Source organism: Ailuropoda melanoleuca, chromosome 5 (assembly GCF_002007445.2).
Source record: "Ailuropoda melanoleuca isolate Jingjing chromosome 5, ASM200744v2, whole genome shotgun sequence".
In the NCBI taxonomy this organism is placed as follows: Eukaryota; Metazoa; Chordata; class Mammalia; order Carnivora; family Ursidae; genus Ailuropoda; species Ailuropoda melanoleuca.
In genome coordinates, this window is record NC_048222.1 from 3159457 (window position 1) to 3182305 (window position 22849).

Consider the following 22849-nt stretch of genomic DNA (forward strand, 5'->3'; position numbering starts at 1 on the left):
TTCAGGGCACCCGAGAAAGGATCCTTTGGTCCAGTCCTGCTTTGCTCTGCTTCTCTGTGGATCCTGACCAACCTCACTTCCCACCCGCCCAGCCCGGCCTCAGCCTCAACACGCCAAGGAGGCAGGGAGGTGGCGGAAGGGAGGGAGCCAGGGGCAGTGGCTAGCCGCTGTGAGTCCGTAGCGCCCTTGCCTGTACCCCACCTGCACCTGTGAACGGACAGGTGCTCCCATTTGCCCTCATTCACCCTCTACCTTACAGGGGCAAAGGGGGCATCTGCTCCCCTAAGTCTCAAGCCATTGTCATTCCTGTGGCTGTCACCAGAGAGGAAAAGGACGAGACCCCCAGCTTAGCCAATGCTCTTATGTTCACGCTGGGGAAGTACACAATTCCATTTCTTTAAATCCATTTGTATAAACACGCATATATTTGTAAAACATTATGCTGTTGAGTCACATTTAAGACGACCTGGCATCCTGATTTGGCTCACAACTGGGGACATGTAGAAGGTGTACAGATGTCCAAGAGATACTGGTGAACAGACAGACTCCCACGATAACAGCCTCCACTCAGATTGCTCCAGTAGGTGAACTAGGAAGCGTTTTCCTTGCTTAGTACATTTCTGCATCTAGGCAGAGCTGATGAGAGAGTAATTCAAAGTAATTCACGGCATCTTTTGAGATTCTTAGCGGCTTCTCCGTGGCTCTAGGATTAACAATGCTGACACTGTGGGAAAGCAAAAGAGATTTGGATTGCATTAAATATTCAAGGCCAAGGAGCCAATCTAGGATGGGGTTCTCTGACGTGTCCCAGCAGAAGATTTTTCCCTGGGGATCTAGGTTCCTACAGGCTCTTCGTCTCCTACTTACACTCCTACCTCCAGTATTCGGTGGTCAGACACCTGGTCAGTGGCCAACCAGCGGCAATATTAATATTTACCACCATTTGTTGAGTTCTTACAATGTGCCAGATTATTAACTTCATTGAATTTCTATAAGGAATGTCTTTCTAATCTCACCATGCGAATGGAGGAAAGTGTAGCTACGGGACTTGTGAGTGGCTAAGTGGAAATTTGAACCCAGATCTGCCAGTTTTAAAACCTGTGCTTTTAATCACCATGCTATACTGCCAACTTGCTTCCCATCCTCAAAAGATGCTTTTCATTGTCCCAATTAAAACTAGTCCTATGGATAACATGCGGACCATTTCTTTGACTCTGGGTCCCGACGTGGTGTGAAGGAATTCTTGGAACTGGCCTCTCCCTTCCCCAGCAAAGAAGAACTTGAGGCTTCCCATCAGCCTACAAGTCTTTTTTTTTTTTTAAACATCAGATATTGGTTACAGAAAGAAAAAGATCCAATTTACATTAATCTCATCAAGATCTTTTCAAAATGGGAAGCTCCCTGTGCCCACTTTCCACAAGGTGGTGTGACTTGGAGGGGTGGCAGATATGATCCCTCCCATAGGACAGGAGATGTACAGTATGACTTTTAAAAACAGGAAAAAGAGGGGTGCCGGGCTGGCGCAGTTGGTTAAGTGTCTGACTCTTGGTTTCAGCTCAGGTCATGATCTCAGGGTTGTGAGATGGAGCCCCACATGGGGCTCTGCCCTCAGCCAGAATCTGCTTAAGACTGTCTCTCCCTGGGACACCTGGGTGGCTCAGTTGGTTAAGCGTCTGCCTTGGACTCAGGTCATGATCCTAGGGGTCATGGGATCTAGTCCCATGTCAGGCTCCTTGCTCAGCGGGGAGCCTGCTTCTCCCTCTGCCTGCTGCTCCCCTGCTTATGCTTTCTCTCTCTCTCCCTCTCTTTCTGACAAATAAATAAAATCTTAAAAAAAAAAAAAGACTATCTAGACTGTCTCTCCCTCTCCCTCTACCCGACATTGCCCCCCTGCCCCCTCCCCCTGCCGTCCTATGCATGCACACTTTCTCTCCCTCCCTCTAACATAAATTTAAAAATCTTAAAAAAAAAAAACAGGAAAAAGAACTTCATGTTAGGGCTAAGAAACTAGCTAAATAAGTAAAATCTATAGCTTTGCAAATAACTAGCCCATCATTGCAGGTTCTCTTGCATGGTTTGGGGTCACCAGATATAGACCCGGGGGGGGGGGTTCTGTGCAATCATAAACAAGACACATGCCCTCTGAAAGAGGAAAACCAAGCCCTTTGTTTCTAATTGTTCCATAAGGAACAACAGGAAATGTTGAGAGGTCAATTATAGAAGGGATCTGGGGATGGGAAGAATTAGTTTGCAAAGCAGAGAAAACTGGATTAAAGCTTTATCCAAAGATGTATAAATCTCAGGGTGCACTCAGGCCTCAGTGAATGCATCTAGAAGGTGAGGCTTATGTCAGCTACATTCTATCAGCCTCTCCGTCCTGGGGCCTCTCCTCATCTTCCTCGAGATGCTCACATAGCTCTGAAATCCTCCTACCAAAAAGAAATAATGACGAACATTTACTGGGAATGACATGTGTCATTCTATTCAATTCTTACAACCCTGTGAGGAAGGTACGGATGTTAGCCCCGTTTTGTGAATGAGAATACTGAAGGACGGAGTGACTGAATGGCCTGCCCCAGGTCCTAGAGCTAGGTGGAGTTTAGGATTGGAACCCAGACTGTTCGACCATAGAGTGACTGCTTCTAGCAGCATTAGTGACAAAACACAGATCAAACTTACTCCTAAAGAACTAATCTCCGAACATGGAATTTCAGACACTGCTTTCTGGTCTATGAAGACACCAGGGGCTGGGGAGGGAAGGGGACATTTTTTTCATGGCATTTCGGTTGAGCCAGTTGGAATTTTTTTTTTTTTGAGTATAGCTGATATACACTGTTACATGAGTTTCAGGTGTACCACTTAGTGATTTGACAAGTTTATACATGACGCTGTGTTCACAAGTGTAGCCACCATCTATCCCACACAGCACGATTACAGTATCATCGACTGTATTCCTTAGGCTTTGCTTTATATTCTCTGCCTTACTCCTTCCATAACTGGAGGCCTGTATCTCCCTCTCCCCTTCTCCCATTTGGCCCACCCCCAGCCCCTCCCCTCTGGCAATCAGCAGTTTGTTCTCTGCATTTATAATTCTGGTTCTGCTTTTTGTTCGTTTATTCTTTTTTTTTTTTTTTTTTAGATTCCATTTATGAGTGGAATTGTATTTTTCTTTCTCAGTCTGACATTTCTCTTAGCATAATACCCCCTGGATCCATCCACATTGTCTCAAATGGCACAATCTTATCCATTTGTATGGCTGCATAATATTCATGTGTTTGTGTGTGTGTGTGTCACATTTTCCTTATCCATTCATCTACTGATGGATACACAGATTACTTCCATGTCTTGACTATTATAAATAATGCTGCAATAAACATAGGAACGTACATACCTTTTTGAATTTGTGTTTTCATTTTCTTTGGGTAAATTTTACCCAGTAGTGGAATTATTGGATCACATGGTATTTCTATTTTTTCATTTTTCGAACAAACTTCATACTGTTCTGCACAATGGCTGCACCAATTTGCATTCCCACCAACAGAGCTCAAAGATTCCTTTTTCTCCACATTCTTGCCAACACTTGTTGTTTCTTGTGTTTTTTAGCCATTCTGACAGGTGTGAGGTGATATCTCATTGTGGTTTTGATTTCATGGGTCTGTTGGCCATCTAGATGTCTTCTTTGGAAAAATGTCTATTCAGGTCCTGTGTCCACTTAATAGGATTATTTGGGGGTATTTTTGATATGGAGTTGTATAAGTACTTTTTATATTTTGGATATTAACTCCTTATTGGATTCATCATTCACAAATATCTTCTCCCATTCAATAGGTTGTCCTTTTGTTTTATTGATGGTTTCCTTTGCTGTGCAAAAGCTTTTTATGTTGGTGTAATGCCAATAGTTTATTTTTGCTTTTGGTTCCCTTACCTTAGGAGACATATTGAGAAAAATGTTGCTTTGGCCAGTGTCAGAGAAGTTACTGCCTGGGCTCTCTTCTAGGATTTTTATGGTCTCAGGTCTCACATTTAGGTCTTTACTCCATTTTGAATTTATTTTTGTATATGGTGTAAGGAAATGGTCCAGTTTCATTCTTCTGCTTGAAGCTGTCCAGTTTTCCCAGCATCATTTATTGAAGAGACTGTCTTTCCCCTATTGTATATCCTTTCCTTCTTTGCCATAGATTAATTGACCATAATCGTGGGTTTATTTCTGGGTTTTCTTGTCTGATCCATTGATCTCTATGTCTATTTTTGTGCCAGTACTAATAATGTTTTCATTACGACAGCTTTGTTGTATATCTTGAAATCTGAGATTGTGATACTTCCAGCTTCGTTCTTTCTCAGGATTGCTTTGCCTATTCAGGGTCTTTTGTGATTCCATACAAATTTTAGTGTTATTTGTCCTAGTTTTGTGGAAAATACTGTTGGTATTTCGATAGAGATTGCATTGAGTCTATAGATTGCTTTGGGTAAAAAGGACATTTTAACAATACTTGTTCTTCCAATCCATGAGCATGGGATATCTTTCCATTTGTGTCATCTTCAATTTCTTTCATCAGTGTTTTCTAGTTTTCAGAGTACGGGTCTTTCACCTCTTTGGGTAAGTTTATTCCTAGGTATTTTATTCTTTTTAGTGCAATTGTAAATGGTGTTTTTAAAATTTCTCTTTCTGCTATTTCATTATTAGTATATAAAAATACTATGGGTATCTGGGTATTAATTTTGTATCCTGCCACTTCACCGAATTCATTATTTCTAGTAGTTTTTTGGTGGCATCTTTAGGATTTTCTATGTGTAATATCATGTCATGTGCAAATAGTGACAATTTAATTCTTCTTTACCAATATAGATGCCCCTTATTTCTTTTTCTTGTCTGATTGCTGTGGCTAGGACTTCCAGTACCATGTTGAATAAAAGTGGTAAGAGTGGACATCCTTGTCTCGTTCCTGACCTGAAAGGGAAAGCTCTCGGTTTTTCCCCATTGAGTATAATGTTAGCTATGGGTTTTTCATATATCAACTGGCTTTTATCTTTAGAGATCTCTGGTATAAATAAGACCCTAATCCAAACCAGTCATTTGAAATATTAAGTATTTATATATTCCTATGAGGTATGTGCATGTGTGCATGAATAAAAGTGGTGGTTTCAGGGGCGCCTGGGTGGCAGAGCGGTTAAGCGTCTGCCTTCAGCTCAGGGCATGATCCCAGCGTTCTGGGATCGAGCCCCACGTCAGGCTCTTCCTCTATGAGCCTGCTTCTTCCTCTCCCACTCCCCCTGCTTGTGTTCCCTCTCTCGCTAGCTGTCTCTATCTCTGTCAAATAAATAAATAAAATCTTTAAAAAAAAAAAAGTGGTGGTTTCAGTAATTATGCAATTTTAAAATTTGAAAGCACTCTCCTATTGAAAATGAGGAAATTCAGGCTCAGAGAAGTTATGGGATGAGCCTAAAACCATCTGGGTGGTAACCTTCAGTTTAACAAAAATAGTTTTGAGACTGCAATATATTGGCCTGGCAAACAGAGACTTATAGAAGGGGAAAGACCCTCTCAAACTAGATTCATATTTGGGCAGTACAGTTGTTTCTGAAGCATTTTTCACTTGAAAGAGATTTCTTCCTTATCCTGAGATATCCAGTCCTCACTCTGGAGGTTACAGAGAAACTCCAGTTCTCAAGGTCACCAAGCTGAGCACTGCTTTTTCTTCCCAGGTTCATTTCAGAATAAACAGGCAGCCCTGACCAATGTTAGGTTATCCACTTATCAAGTTTTGACTGACCTTAGGCTTGGCCAACCCACTGTTGATTAAACAGCTTTAGACTATATATTGGGGTGGGCAGGGAAGCTTGGTATGCAGTTGAATAAACACTTCTAACTTTTTTTCCGAGACTTTAGTTCTCAAAATAGTTACACACTGAACAGTGAGGATTTCAAAGATGTTTCTAGAATCCACCAAAACATGAGGGCAGTCTTTCAACAGGAGCAGTAACTACCCTCCCACTGCTGACATGCCAGTGGCTAGACCTCACTCCTACCTCCCATCACTAAGTTTTATCAAAACTAGAAGGTGTTAATTAATAGAATTTCCCTGAGTTTTCTTATATTTGAGCAGTAAAATATGAAACTACTCTGCTTTTCTTTTTCTGTTTTTTTTGGGGGGGGAGATAAATTTTGGTCTCAATGTCCTCCAATGTTCTAGATAGACCTTGCTCTTAAACAGGGTTAGTAGTTTGCTTCCTGTTCCAAATGTCTTGGTTTAAATTAACATTTATCTTTATTATGATTACAAAGAAATACAAAACAGTGGAATCCATGTTCCTTGCAGACCTTTTAGAATGTTCAGAGAAGTTTCAAGCAAAAAGTAGAAACCATTGGTAATCCTACCATGCTTTGGTGTATTTTTTCCATATGTATGGTTTACTTCCCACAAAACTGGTTTCATTCTATATATGCAGTGGGGTTTTTAAAATTTTTTCCTAACATTGCAAGCATTTTCTTACATCATTTAGTCTTCTTGAAAGACATAATTTAAATGGTTGCACAATAACTCAAAGTATGGATATATCATAGTGTATGTAACATTCCCTTATTGGTAAACAATCAATTGTCAGCAATTTTTTTTGCCATCATAAACAATTTAACAGAAGTATCTTTTCAGATATTCCTTGCTCCTTGTTATATTCTAGAGATGATATTCCCAACAGGAATGAGTATTTACGAGACCCTTAGCGTACTGCCGATTTGCCCTCCAAAAAGACTGGACCGACAAACCCTCAACTAGTATTTCTTTAGCTGTTAGTGAGTTTGATGCTTTTCTGAGTTTATTGTTGATCTGTACGTCTTTTGCACATTGTATCCATTACTCAATTTTTTTTTTTGCTGTGCTGCTGTTCATCTTTTTCTTTTTAATTTAGATTTATTTTATTTGGAAGAGTTCTTTGTTAAAGGATGTTTCCAGTTCTCCTTTATACTTGCCAGAGGTAGTTCTAAAATCTTTATGTGTAGTCGGACTATCACAGATATAAGGGAGGACTGTTTCTTCTTCTCTTTTAGGTTCTTTGGCTGGCCTAATAATTAAATTGACCTAAAACACATTAGTGGGAGAAAAAGAAATTAAAATTTCATACCTATGTATGTGAGCTCATAGAAAGATGAGACTCAAAGAAGTGACCCAAACAGGCAGGTTTTATATCCTTTAATCAAAGAAATAATCCATTTGTGAAAAAATTGACAAAACAAAGAAATCTGAATGTGGGGTAGTAAATTAGTGACAAGATTTGTTTATACGGCCTTCTTGGGCCTGAATTCCCTGTCTCCGGTGACAGGGCTGTCTCTCTGCCTCCTGATACAGGGAGGGTACCTTTCACATGGGACATTTATTTCCTGCTGTCAGGGGGTCAGAGAGGGGTCAGAGTGTCTTTCTTGGACCCACTATTTCTTATGTAACTTTAATTCAAAATAAGCAATACACCAAGGTGGTATCTTTTCGGGTGGCACATTCTGCTCCCCCTCACGGTCCAAAGTTAGTGGTTTGGTAGCATTTCCAAACGAATGTGTATTTATATATGTATGTATATACGTACATATTATTTGGGAAAAATATACAACAGCTTTATTGAGCTATAATTCACATACCATATAATTCACCAATGTGAAGTACACAATTCGATGGCTTTTAGTATATTCAGAGTTGTACAATTGATAGCACAATCAATTTTAGAATATTTTCATCACCACCCCCCCCCCCAAAATAAACTCATACTCATTCTCAGTCAACACTTCCTTCCCCTTTCTTCCAGCCCCTGGCAACCACTTACCTACTTATGTCTCTACAGTTTGGCTTATTCTGGACATTTCATATCAATAGAATCATGTAGGATGCCATCTTCTGTGACTGGCTTCCTTTGCTTAGCATCTTGGTTTGCAGGTTTTGGCACATGTACTATGTGCACTGTGACTTCTCAACGTCCCCCAGGCCTTTGAGTTATTTCCATTTTCTGGCTATTATACATTATGCTGGGGCGCCTCGGTGGCTCAGTCCATTGAGCGTCCCACTCTTGAACTCAGCTCAGGTCTTGATCTCAGAGTCATGAGTTCAAGCCCCATGTTGGGGTCCACACTGGGCATGGAGCCTACTTACAAAAAAAAGTAATGTTTGCTATACGTAATGCTGCCATGAACGTTCTTGGACATGTTTTTGTGTGGACTCAGGCATTGTTTTCAGTGTTTATTTTAATTCCAGTTACCATACAGCGTTATATTGGTTTCAGGAGTACAGCACAATGATTCAACACTTCCGTCCCCCACCCTGTGCTCACATGTGTTTTTATTTGTCTCGAGTCCCTACCGAGGAGTGGACTTGTGGATCATATGGTAGATTTTGAGGAGCTGCCAAACTGGTTTCCAAAGCTCCTGCAGCGTTTTACGTTCCCACCAGCAGGGTACGTGGGTTCCAATTTCTCCACATCCTACTCAACACTTGTCATCTGTCTGTGTGATGTGGCCGTTCTGGTGGGTGTGAGGTGGTATCTCGTCGTTTTGATTTCCATTTCCCTGATGAATAATGATGTTGAGCATCTTTTCATGTGATAATTGGCTACTTAAATATCTTATTTGAAGAAATATCTATTCAGATCAAATGACAGTATTTTGACAGATGCCTCTCCTCTCCCTCCTTCCCTTCCTTCTTATCTTCCTTCCCTTACTTATTCACCAATTTGTGCCTAAGGCGGTCGAGGAGCTGAGATGTGCCTGGGTCGCGCAGCAGATGAACAAGCCTGCACGCAGCTTGATACTGGCCCAGGATTCACACGAACAGATGTTTTCTATAAAGAGATCTTATCCCTATCTCCACCCATAAGATAAGGCATTACTCAGCATTTCATAACTTATTAGGAAAACAGCATTTTCAAGGTTGAAAGGGCTTTGAGGAATCACGCAGCCCATCCTCCCATGAGCTCCTTTTATCACATACCCTGTCAAATCATGCACAAATCCAGCGACTGGGAATTTCTTACCTGCTGAGGCAGTTCATTGTGCTGCTGGACAAAGAACTTGTTCCTGGAGAGTTCTTTGTTATGCGGGGCCTAAATCTACTCCATTAAAGCGTCCACATCCTGGTTCCACTCGGAGTTACTACAGAATCCTCAAGGCCCACCCACATATCTGAAAACCTCCATCCTGTGTCTCTAAGATTTCTCTTCTTGGATGTAAATATCATGATTCATCCAGCCGTTCCTCAGTTCCTCAGGCATCGTGGATTCTGTATGGGGCCCTCACCAACCTTCTGTGAGAGGCCCAGTTCTCTTAGTTCCCTACAGAGCATGACTCCCAGGATGGGAGGGGTTAACCGGGCAGGAGCAAGTCAGATGGAAGTTTTCTGAACTATGCAGCTTAAGATTGCATTCGTGTTTTTTGTGGTTGGCTTGACTGTTACACTGAGTTTCATCGTCGACTAATATGCCTACTTTTTCTTTCGTACATGAACTGCTAGTTTCTGCATACCTTGGCAGGATTCAAATACAGAATTTTATCTTTACCCTGATACATGTTATATTAATAATAATATGTCAAAAGCTCTGTGTTCATTATTATTTCATTTTGAATCTCACAAACACTCCGTGAGGTAGGTACAATTACCATCCTCATTTTCCAGTGGAAGAACTGAGACTTGGCAGTTAATTACCTTGTTCCAAGTCACACCTACTTCTGCTGACTCCAAAGGCCAAGTTCTTAGGTAGTTTGCCATATTGCTTCCTACGACCTTGGAGCCCTGTGCTCCAAGCCAGCCCAGCAGGGTCACTGCCTTCATGCATTCTGATCAGCAAATCTGGCAAGAGTGGACTCCACACTTCCATCTAACGCCAAGTCCTCAAGCTTCCACAGCTGCTTCAGGAAATGAACGGTACCCGCTCCAGTGTCTTTCGATGCTTCAATCAGAGAAACGTTGCTTTCATCTTTTGTATCCTGGGCTTTCTCTTAAAGATGCGTAGGGAGAAAAATAATGCTGCCAAAAATAAGTTTTCAAAACACACATTCTAAACTAGTGATTTAAATTTTGAAAGGGCCAGTGATAGGAAAGAGCCACAGTAGGCTGCCCGTTCCTGCCAGGCAGGAATTCAGCTAGTCCCAAACAGCTCAGTCATCCCTGTATCAGGGCATATGTCTCCATCCCGTGCACGCGGATATCCTGAAGTGACTTCTGAGCCCAGATGCCACATGTCCTCCTGATCTCCCTGATCGGAGTCTCTCTGGCAAATAAAGCAGTGACGTCAGGCTGGCTTGTTGCCGGTGAGCCCACATCATCACTATGGTGAGTATCCACTCTAAATGGAAGGAGTCTGTACTCAACCTGTTATGAACCATGGTGAGCACCACCTTCCCTAATGGTTTTGCTGCTTCTTCTAAGCCTCTGTGGATCCTCCCTTTCGTAGCCAATGCTGGTATTTTGTTCAACAACTACTACCAAGACAACGGCAACAAGACCGTCATTGCGCTCCCTGACCATGCTCCGGGCACTGTTCTGGAATTTGACACACGAGCACAATGAGGTGAGCACTGTCATTGCCCCCATTTTCAGGTGGGCCAACTGAGGCTCTGAGAAGCTAAGCAGAATTCCACGCCGGGCCATCTGAGCACAGAGTGCGAGCTCCTCACCACTACACGATAACACCATAAACTCAATTAAAATCGACTCTTTTTTGACCTTACTGAAAATCAGTACAATGTTTCCTGACTTTAAAATTTCCTCCCTTCTCCCCACCCCACTGTTTTCTCAGTGGGCACCCAGAATGTCTCCCCAGTCTCTCTTCCAATCTCAGTATGCTGGATGTTATTCATGTGGACCATGAAAATGCCTGAAGACATTTCCAAAGGTCCCTGGGAGCACCAGTGCCCCAGCTGAGAACCAGTCTCAGCTGGGGGCTGAGTGTAGCTGGTGCTTGTCCTCATCAGGGGGCCACACTGTCAGGAGCAGATGCTAAAAATACCCCAAAGATGCTTCCCCAGGCAGAAGAAGCCTCAAAATCCTTGTCGGATGCATGGAAGGCCACTGAAATCGGCCTTTGATGCAGAGGGATGGTGGTGCGATGTTCACTGCACGTGGCAGGGTTGGGGTCTTCCGTCGGACATGTGTGACCCTAGGTCTAGGATCCAAGGACTTGGACTCTAGTCCCACCCACTTAATCCCTAAATCACATAACATCTCTGAAACCTCAGTCTCCTCGCCCATACAAGACAATAGCAAACCTATCTACTATACAGGGCTATCTGGAGGATTAAACCAGATTGTGCATTATCTCATGGGAAAACAACCAATATATTCTTTATAGTCACCAAGTAACTTCTGTCCTAATGGAAGCTTTAGGCCAATTAGAGGAGGGCCCAAGTATAGGTCATAAATGGATTTGGTGCGGGAAGGGTGCGCAGGACGCAGCAGGAAACCTGTCGGACGGGGGCCACTCGGCTTCTCACTGGCCATCTGATCTTGGTCACCCTCACCAGGTCCCCACCCCTCATCAGCAGAATGACAGGGTTGGAGCTGATGGTCCCCAAAGTCCTCCTTCCTCCTGCCACACTGTGGATCTGTGTGTGGGCAGTGTGTCTTTGTGCGCGACTCTGCTTGGTCGACAGCTTAAAGCAAACTTCTCCCCAGAGCCTTCTCTCTTCTCTGTCCTTCCTACCCTCCCCCACACCACTGCCTTCCGCTTCACGATCCAGAATGCTGTGAAAAGGAGTGGATTTTCTGACCTCCAGCATGCTCCTCCCCTAGCCAGAGTTCTGAGATACAGTAACAATGAGAATGTGTAAGGCTCTGCTGGCTCTAGTCACAGCCGTCCCTGAAGACTGACTAGCTCCCCTAATTCCCAATGAGGGGACACTCCTTTGTTCGGGCAGCAACTTGAATCCATCTGTAGAAGTAGGAGGGAGGAAGGCACTTCTGCTCCCCTCCAGCCCACCACCGGGGGATTTAGAGTAAGGGGTAGTTATAAAGGAAGAGAAGCCCACCCCTCCATGCCACCCTACACCCCCTTAAAAGATGTCACGGGGACAGAAACTAAAATCTATGGGGTTCCTACCATATGCCAGATACTCTGCCTGTTAATCCTCTTGAGGGATAACGACATAAGTACCTATTTAATTAGACACAACTCCTTGCCGTGGCCAAGCCCAGAGGAAACCAGGGACTGTGTTAAGCTCATTACTTAACCCTGCCTTTCCTGGGCTGCGTCATGTGGGTTCACCTGGCCCCGCCATTCCCTGCCCTCTCTTCAGCCTTCTTCCCATTTAGACAGAAATAAACACAGGGATGAGCTTCCCACATAACGTGACTTCATCGTGTGTAATTGTTGGAATGAAAACTTCCTGGTTGCATAGCTGCACAATGCCAATGATTACAGTGATTAAGTCAATCAAGACCAATTTCATAATCATCAAATGTATAATTTCCCAACTCGGCAGGGCCCCAACACGTGGCATCCCAGCTGTCTGATACAGGGATCAAAGATACAGTATTAAAACATTTTGGGCTAGGATTAGGTAATTTTGTAAACTTAAGACCATATTAATAAGGATGATGAGACTCGGTAAAACTCCATGCAAATCTGGTTTGTGATTTCCCCGGGGTGACTTAACTTCAGTAGCTCAAATATAAAACATACTCTCATTGCCCCCAAGAAATTGCCTCACTGACTATTCCCAGAAAGAATCCTTCAATTGCATGTATAGCTTAATTATATTATTTTCAGTATGGTCCTTGTTCTATAAAGAGGTTTGTAGGAGGCATTAGCTCAGGTCCTGCAGAGAGCTTGACGGCAATCTGTCCAAAGGACTTTAGGACTGATTCTGGGCCCCAGGTTGAGGTCTTGAGCAACACATTTCAAGGAAAGAGAGCCTCAGATGGGAAGCATGGTTGCGCAGCCCGTTACTTCTCTGAGAAGAAACTGTAGCTAAAGAGAAGAAAGTGGACCAGAGCCAAGGGAGGGAAAAGAAAGATTGTATGCTCCCTCTGATTCTTTTCACCCAATCCCACTCTTTCATATAACGAGGCAACCCTTTTCCTGCCACAGTTAATTTTTTGCACAAGTTTCAAAGTATGCAGTTGGTTCCACCTTCATCATCTGAGGTCCTGCAAATTTCTAGGGTTTGAAACCCTTGTAAGACACAGGAAAATCAATTCATGGAGCATTGCGTCTACCATGTGATACATAAGTTTGAAAGTACCGATCAGGATAGGGGCAGGGCACATGGAGGTCCTTCTGCAGGGGGCTGTTAAGTTTTCGCCTCTAGACCTAGGGAAGGGTTACAGTGGTGTTGGCCTTACAATAATTCGTTACTGTATATTTGTTTTTGTGTATTTTGCTTCACAGATCTGCAGGTAATTTGTACAAGCATTCACCATCTTAATTAGACCAAATGACCTAAAAGCTTCTCCCTCCAAGGTAGGCAGAACAGTGTGTTCCCCCCCAAAGATGTTCGTGTCCTAACCCACAAGACCAGTGAATATGTTTCGTTGTATGGTGAGGGGGAATTACAATTGCAGATAGAATTAAGGATGTTAATTAGCTGACCTTGAGATGGGGAGAATATCCTGGAATATCCAATGAGACCCACTGCTGGCTGGGAAGCCATAAGCCAAGGGGCACAGGCAGCCTCTAGAAGCTGGGAAGGGCAAGCAAATGGATTGTCCCCTCGAGCCTCCTGTGACTCTGCCGACAGCTTGCTCTCAGTCTGGTGAGATCCAGTTCAGACTCTGGACCTCCAGGACTGTAAAGTAAGAAATTCATGTTGTTTTAACCCACTAAGCTTGTGATCATTCGTTACAGCAGCCACAGGAAACTGATACACACTTTTCCTTGATATACTGCTCACCAGTGTAAGAGCAATACTCCCTTTTTCTGTAAGATCGCCACCTCCTTCCCTTCCTCTACAGAGGGACTTCAGACTTCACGTTGTCTCTACTCTTCATTTTTCTTTTAAAGATTTTTATTTTCTAAGGAATCTCTATACCCAACTCAAACTTACAACTCCAAGAGGAAGAGTTACATGCTCTACCGACAGAGCCAGCCAGGCGCCTTGACTCTTTAATAGAAACATTTACTGAAAGAAGATTTCTGATCCCCAGAGCTGTCCATTCTGCCCCACGGATAGCTGTTTATTACGTAGGAAATTTAAATGCACACAGTTGGATATGTCACTATCTTTCTCTCACTAATGTTAGGTTAAAAGAAAAAGCATTTCAGGTGTTTTATTTCACGTTTTGAAAATGTGTTTCATTTCAGTATTTTTTATTAATTTTAAACATTGAGAACACGTAAAAAGAAAGTTAAATCTTATTTCTTATAATCTCATGATTGAAAAAAATTATCTAAGGAGAAAATATATTCACACAGCAAACAAAACCCAGGGCCCACCCAGATTTAATAGGAGATCTCCCCCCACCCAACTGCACACCATATAAAGCTGGGATCCCAAAGGATGCACTCTCAATATGAGTGAACTGGAAACAAACCAGCTCCCCAGCCCTATTCCCACACCCACACTCACCCCTTCTGGGAAGACTAGGAATTATGTCGAAACTTCAAACTTATAAGAGGAAAGAAAAAAAGAAAAAAAAAAAAGAATTTAGAACCAGAAGCTGGTCCTAATAAGGGTTGGTAGGATAAATTCATAGCACCTGGAGGTACCGAAATTCCTCAAGCCAAGAATTTAATTTAGAAGAGTCTAAGCTGATTGTGACTCCAGGTACCTGGCAGAGACAACATTCTGACAGGACCCCACCTCTGTCCAGAGCCTCAAGTAATTTCCATAAATGATATCTCAACAAAAGCCAGTGGTTCAAGCAAGAGAGCAAACAATAGGACAAAGAACTCGCAAAACTTAAGAAAATAAAAACCTATTAAAAATTAGCAAACATTTGAACAGCCACTTCACCCAAACGATTTACAGATGGCAAATAAACACGTAAATCACCTGTCATTAGGAAAAACACAAGACTAAGGTGAATTCTCACTACGTATGTGTTAGAACAGCTAAAATAAAAACTGACAATGCCAAATGCTGGTGAGAATGTAGAGAAACTGGATATTTCCCATACTGCTGGGGGGGGTCGTGGTGGCTGTAAATCAATATGGCCACTCCGGAAATTAATTTGACATTTCCTTAAAAAACTACACACACACTTGCCACATGACCCACTCCTCAGCATTTATTCCACAGAAATTGAAATTTACGTCCACACACCACCTGGACACAAACGTTCATAGTGGCTGTATTCATAGTAGCCAAGACCTGGAAACCACCTACTGACGTCTGTCCTTGGTGAATGGTTAAACCATGGTTCATCTAACCGTGGATGACTATTTGGCAATAAAAATGACAGGACCGTTGATGCACACAAGGACTTGGATGGATCTCAAGGCAACGTGTTGAGTGAAAGAAGCCAATCTCAAAAGGACACACACTGTGGGTCTATTTATATAACGTTCTCAACTGTTGTCAAACATTTGATGCCAGATGGGTGGCAGCCTGGGACTAGGAATAGTGACTGGAGGGGGTGGGAGGTCTGAGTGACTGGAAAGGGGCAGCAGCAGGGGACCTTTGTGGGGACCGAACGGTACTCCAGCTTCAGCACAGTGGTTGTTACGGGAATCTAGACATCAATGAAATAACACAGAACCACACGCATCCTGCACCAATGTCAATTTCCTGGCATCGTTACTGTGCCATCGTCAACCCAAAGTATAACCGTTGGGGGAACTTGGGAGAAGGGTACGTAAGACCTCTTTGTGCTATTTTCTGCAACTCCCTGTGAATCTCTAATCATTTTAAAATAAAAATTTAGAAGAAGAAAACATAAGGTATGAGAATTTTCCGCAACAGATGGATATTTTACCCAAGAAGCTAAATGAATCCCAAGGAAGATAAATCCGCACACACGTTCCCATGCATTCACAAACACACATACGTACGTACACATTTTTTTAAAGATTTTTATTTAATTTATTTGTCAGAGAGAGAGAGAGCACAAGCAGGGGGAGTGACATGCAGAGAGAGAATCAGACTCCCCTCTGAGCAGGGAGCCCAATGTGGGACTTGATCCCAGGACCCTGAGATTATGACCTGAGCTGAAGGCAGACGCCTAACCCACTGAGCCACCCAGGCGTCCCTACACATATTTTTTTAAAAACAGAGAATAGGATGGTGCCATACAGAACCCTTCTGCAGCTTGCCTCTTTTCTTTCCAATACAAATTCCATCAGACTTGTTACCCTTGTCTTCCCAGGGAAATGCCTTACGCAACAGCATGTACACATAAGCGCATTTCATAAATGGCTGCGTAGTATTCTATTTTTACATTTTTTTCTTAGGATTTTTCTGGAGATTTGAGACTATGCCAAAATTTCTGTGAAAAGAATGAGCATTGTCTTTTCCTCACGTGGTTTGCTAATTATTGACCTGTGTGGGAGGTTTGGGAAGTGAGGTGAAGAACCGCAGCGATCTCTGCTGAAGTTTCCATACCAACCAAACAAAGGGGTTAAGGGCCAGAAGATTCGATAATCCTGCCCCAGTGGGATCTGGAGCTCAGATTCTCTCCCACCTGGCCTCGATCAGAACAAAAATATTTTGAGTCCTCCTTGCATTTCCAGATCACTGAAGGTCCCTTGCGTCCTCAAGCAAATACAGCTACTGACATTCTAATCTCTCTCTCGAAGATGAGCAGATGTCCCTCATTCTTTAAACTGAGAGATCCTTTTCACACTTTCCAGTCTACAATCTCCTGTCTCAGCTGTAAGGTACCATTTTTCTAATGCTTAAGGAATTAGCAGCTACAAGCTCAAAACCTACTACAGAAAACGAATATGAGGTTTCTTTTTTCCCCAGCTCTCCAGGCAACACGTATTACTCTGGAAACCAAACATAAAGCTGAGCTGTGAAAGGAGGGGCTGAAGCTTTGCAATCAGCTGCCTCCTTTTAATGATAAGTGTGCCTCCCAGTGGGATGGGTTAATTAGGCAGTGATTGCGGAGTCCTTTAAAAACCCCAGCACTGTGTATCACTGGCGTTCATCCTCGAATAGACTGGTGTGGTCAACACGTTTCCTGGACCTAATATTCATCCTTTACGAGTATCTTTCAATTCTGCTCCTTCCTTTATGTTCAAACCCTGCCCTTGATCCAGGCTTATCATTCCCTTCTAACCAGTCTCTCCCTTACCTCTAAACTGTCCCCTCCTCAAACCACAATTTATGTCACAGGGGGGAAAAATCTTAAAATACTCTTTTTGGGGTTTTTGTCTGTTTTGGTTTTTTTACTTCTCTCTCCTGCAAGGCCTTCAGCGGCCACATGGAACCTGTCATTTGAAATCCAAACAACTTGTTCAAGCAAAAAAGCGGTAAACTGGAAAGAATTCCACTTGCGAGACGCTCTGAGTTTCCCTACTCCACGCTCAGTGTCATGAGCCCACTGTGCAATCACATATCGCCTTGCCGCTCCCTTCAGCGAACCTTCCACTTCAAAGCAAGTTAGCGCATGGCTTCTGGTGCCGGACTGCTTGCGTGGGCATCCTGCCTCTGCCTCCTGCTCGCTGGGAGACCTAGTCCACGGGGCTCAGCCTCTCTGGACCATACTTCCTGACAAAAGTACCCACCTCACTGGGTTACTCTGGGGATTCAATGAATTAACACCTAAAGAATGCTTAGAACACCACCTGTGCCTACAGGAAGCATGAAATAAAAAGGGGCTTTCCTTACTGCTATAGCCTTAGTGCCTATGACAGCGCCCAGTGAAAAGATGGGGAAACTGAGGCATGCAGAGGTGACGTGACTTGCCCCAGAGCACACCAGTCCTAAGAGTCTGAGCTGAGAGTCCAGGCGACAGGGCTGGGGTCTGAGCCTGCCCTTCTGAGTAACACACTATACCATGTCTGCCTCGTCCCCTGGCTTGTCACACAGCAGGGACTCCTTCAGTGTTGCTCAAATTGCTTACTAAAATATCATATTCTAAATTAGGCCCTTTACACACTCTACTCCTGGCCTGGAAAATTCTTCTCTCCAAAAAGTATCTCCCCCACCCCCCGGCCCAGTTTCTCATCGGCGCAGTGTCTCTTCCTCTTCGGAATTTTTATGGCACTTTAATGGCCCCTAAAACTCACTGGCACTGACCACATCCTGTCTTGTAATGTAACTTGTCTTTTTTTATGCGCCTCTTTCTCCAGCAAGACTGTAAATCCATTGAGGATAGACCGTGTTTGCCTTATGGTTCGTTGTGTTCCTGGCGGGGACTGCGATGGCGCCGTGCCCAGACCAGACTCTCCTTAAATATTTGCCGATTGATAAACGGGCACAAAAGCAGCTTGAAATGGACAGAGCAGCCCCTTATTCTCACCGCTGCCCCTTTCTTGGGCAGCAGGACACCCTGCCCCTCCCTCACGACTGTGCGGGAGGAAGAGCTTGGGAGCTGCAGGGTCGTAACCTGCATTCGCCATGTCTTACCTGCATGTGGGTTCCACACCTGGTTCTTCCAGCATCAAGGATGTATCTGAAAACAACTGCATCCTTTTCAGGAAGTTCAAGGAAACCTAGACAGGCATCTCTTCTTTCTCCCTGAACTTGGAACCAGGAGGCAAGCAGAAGAAAACCAAAACATCACCTAAATTACTGGAAATGTAGACATATTTCTAGTGTAGGTAAAGGCCAGGTTGGAGAATGTGGCTTCCATCTTGGACCAAGCGATAGGCTGATTCTGACCCTCCAGCATGATGTGACGTGACTTACCCACCTAGTCAAAACCAGCGCTGGACCACCGCTGGCCTCCCCCATGGCCCATTGCCCCAGCACAATTTAGTGGGTGAAAAAAACGCAGAACATGCAGGCAGCTGGCTCCAAAGGGGAGAGAGGGGCTCCATGGAGCATGCTTGGAGCCATCTTTCAAGTACACCAATCAGTGAAGTCACTCTTCATCTACTGAGGAGTCCGAGTGAAGGAGTGATGAGGACAGAAGCAATTCTCTAATGTGTGGAAACATAAAACCAAGAGATTCCCCACACAACGGCTTCTGTCTTCACCCACTGGGCTTAACCATCACATCCATGGTCAACCAGAAGTGAGGCCGCCTTCTCAGGGAGAAAGGTCAACAGCCTATTAGAGCAATCTATCCCACTTTCCCAGGACCATTCCCCCACTATCAACCACTGTTCCTGAGCGGATCCCCCTAGGGCCTGTCATGGGAAGCCGAGGTTCTGTTTTGGAATTAATCAGAATCGTACATTAATTAAATTAACCCCAAGGCCACCTGTTATGGGTTAAATTTTGTCCCCTTAAAAAAATCTGTTGAAGTCCTAACACACCACACCTCAGATTGTGATCGTATTTGGAAATGTGACCATATTATTATAAATGTGATTACTAACTTAAAATGAGGCCATAGGGAAGTTAAGGTGAGCCTGTCATGCAGTGTGACTCATGTCCTTATAAGAAGACACAGAGACAGGATGAGGGGAAGAACAGAGACAGGGAGAATGGAAGGAAGACGCAGGCAGAGATTGGAGTGATGTGTCTACAAGATGAGGCACACCAAAGATGGACAGCTGTCACCAGAAGTGAGGAAGAGACAAGAGAAGATTCTCCCTCAGAGTCCTCGGAAGGAACCAACCCTGCTAACATCTCAGTTTTAGGCTTCTAACCCCCAGTACCATAAGAGAATGAGTTCCTGTTGTTTCATGCCACCTGGTTTGTGGTCCTTTGTTCATGGCAGCACCAGGAAACGAATACCCCGGCCAATACCCAAGATCATAAGTTGACTCTTCCTCAACCCAAATTATGGGCAGACACATTCTCCGTGCGTCTCATCAAGCATCAAAGAAAAATGCTTCATTGAGCATTGGTTATCCTCCTTGGGAATGATAATTTCAACAGCTGAATTCTGAGAAATCTTTAATTTCTTCTTTCCAAGTGCTTATTCTCCCCCCCCCCAGATATTAAAATAAGAATTCAATGAATTAGGAAATAATTAAGAAAAAAATATGTTGTGGAAATACAGAGGTGTTTAAGTTGGCTTTCAGAAAGTTTGTTCTCACTTCCATTTTACACGTGAGCTGATTTGTGTGTGCATGCTGTGGAAATAAACCTACTGGACATCGATATTGTGCTAAATTAACTTTGACCTTTGTCAGCTTCCATCCTTAGATCACGTTCAGTCCAGGTGTACAGGCACATTCTCTTTTGCTCAATTCACATTAGTATGTGCATTTGTACGGGTCAGCGCACCACACTGTAATCAGGTGTGGTATAACTAACTAACTAACTAGTTAGTAGTTCGGGTTCTGTAGCATCTCCCTGTCCAATAGTTTGTTTACCCATCCTCTGCTTCTTGGGATTGAAATGTTTTTCCATCTTTGCCCATTATAAATAACACGTCTCTGTATTTTTTTTTTTAGATTTTATTTCTTTATTTGACAGAGAGAGACAGCCAGCTAGAAAGGGAACACAAGCAGGGAGAGTGGGAGAGGGAGAAGCAGGCTCCCAGTGGAGGAGCCTGATGCGGGGCTCGATCCCAGGACCCTGGGATCATGTCCTGAGCCAAAGGCAGATGCTTAACAACCGAGCCACCCAGGTGCCCCTCTGTATTTTTTAATTCTCTTAGAATATTTCCTTAGGTTGTTTTCCAAAAGATATTACTGGGTGAAACTATTAACAGTATGTTTTATATCGCCAGGATTCACTTAAAAAGACTTATGCAGTTGACCATACCACAAACGATGTTACCGGAAGGATTTAAGTATTTTTAAAGTTTCGTTTGGCAAATGAGTAATACCAAACATATGCTTCATCATAAACCTTGAAAACATTTTTTTTTAGATTTTATTTAAATTCAAGTTAGTTAACATATAATGTATTATTAGTTTCAGGGGTAGAGAAAACATTTTAAAAATTGGCATTACAGGGGCACCTGGCTGGGTCCATCAGTGGAGTATGTGACTCTAGAGCTCAAGGTCGTGAATTTGAGCCCCACGTTGGGCATAGACATTACTTAAAATAAAACAAACAAAAAACTTGGCATTATAACCAAATAACTTATGTAGCTAAACTGCATTTGTTTCCTGCCCCAGCACAACTTTTCCCATGTACCTGACACATAAGGTCCTTGGGAAAATTCCTAGCTCTGTTCATGGGGCTTTCGCTTTACTTGTACAGCTGAGATTCACCAGATAGTTCTGCTGTCACAAACTCTAAAACAGTAGGACTTGAGAGAAGACTGCCTGTTTCCGTAATGAGCAAAAGATAAAAGGACGGTGTGATCTGGTGTCAGGAAAGGTACCCAGCTAAATCCAACTCAAGCAAAACCTACTGCATCTTCCACTAAAAAAAAGAAGAAGAAGAAAAAGATTATGGATTTAGTTTTCTTCTTTTTTCTTTCTTTGTTTCTTCCTTTCTTATGGGGGGTAATTTTGGGAAGAAAGGAAAGTATAAAGAACAAATTTTAACTTATGCATGCCAAGACAACTCAATGGGGAAATTTTTCAACAGATGGTTCTGGAACAACTGGATACCCACATCAAAAGAATGAATTTGAGCCTCTTCTTTACACCACATGCAAAAATTAACTCAAGATGGATTATAGCCTAAATGTAAGACCTCACACTATAAAATTTTTAGCGGAAAGCATAGGAGCAAATCCGAACTTTAGGTTAGGCGATGGTTTCTCATGAAGCATAAGTAAACAATAAATAAATAAATAAAACTTGATCAGTTTTAAATTTTGTGTATCAGAAGGCATCATTAAGAAAGCACAATCCACAAAATGAGAGAAAATATTTGCAAATCACTTATCTGTCAAGGGGCTTGTATCCACAATATACAAAGAAGGCTTACAAATATAAATAACCCAATTTAAAAATGAGCAAAGAATTTGTAGAGACATTTACCCAAAGAAGATAAACAAATGGCTAAGGAACACATGAAAAATTGTTCAACATCATTAGTGATTAGAGAAATGCAAGCCAGTGCTATGATAAGATGCCACTTTACCCCCCACTAGAATGGCTAAAGTGAAAAAGACGAGTAACAAATGTTGAAGAGAATGTGGAAACATTAAGTCCCTTACATATTGCTGGTGGGAACGTGAAATGGTGCAGGGGCTTTGAAAAACACATGCTCGTGCAAAAAACCTGTATGTGCATGTTTGTGCAAGAATTATGCTTACTAGGGGCGCCTGGGTGGCACAGCGGTTAAGCGTCTGCCTTCGGCCCAGGGCGTGATCCCGGCATTCTGGGATCGAGCCCCACATCAGGCTCTTCCGCTATGAGCCTGCTTCTTCCTCTCCCACTCCCCCTGCTTGTGTTCCCTCTCTCGCTGGCTGTCTCTATCTCTGTCGAATAAATAAATAAAATCTTTAAAAAAAAAAAAAGAATTATGCTTACTAGCCAAAATGTGGAAAAAACCCAAATGTCCATTAACTGATGAATATATAAACAAAACATGGTATAGCCATAAAACGGAATGTTATTCACCCACTGAAAGAAACGAAATAGTGTTGCATGCTTGAACAAGGATGACCTTGAAAACCTTATGCTCAGGGAAAGAAGCCCCTAAAGACTGTATGTTATGACATCATTTATGCAAAATGTCCAGAACAGATAAATCCAGAGACAGAAAGCCGATTAATGGTTGCCTGGGGCAGGGATGAGGTATGGAAACTGAAATAGGGAGGGACTACTAATGGGTACAGAGTTTCTTTTTGAGGTATTGACTATGTCCTAAAATTAGATTGTGGTAAATGACTATACAACACTGAATATACAAAAAACCACTGAAGTAAACACTTTAAGTGGGCGAATATTATGGCATATGACATATATCTCA

The 22849-nt window shown here is 42.9% G+C and overlaps 1 protein-coding gene and 1 long non-coding RNA gene across 4 annotated transcripts in view; both read left to right on the top strand.

Annotated features, from left to right (window-relative positions):
* The window catches only part of LOC109489076, a 31999-nt gene extending 11871 nt beyond the window's left edge, over positions 1-20128 (top strand). For 2 of the 3 annotated variants that reach the window (XR_002142013.2, XR_004625349.1), the window contains one exon: positions 10149-10711. This is a non-coding gene — a long non-coding RNA (uncharacterized LOC109489076). Of the gene's footprint in view, positions 1-10148; positions 10712-18204 lie in introns of those variants that run through there. The other variant, XR_004625350.1, reaches the window with a different exon arrangement.
* Positions 1-22849, top strand: part of RIPOR2 (RHO family interacting cell polarization regulator 2) — a 216821-nt gene that overhangs the window by 55824 nt on the left and 138148 nt on the right. The window lies entirely within an intron of this gene.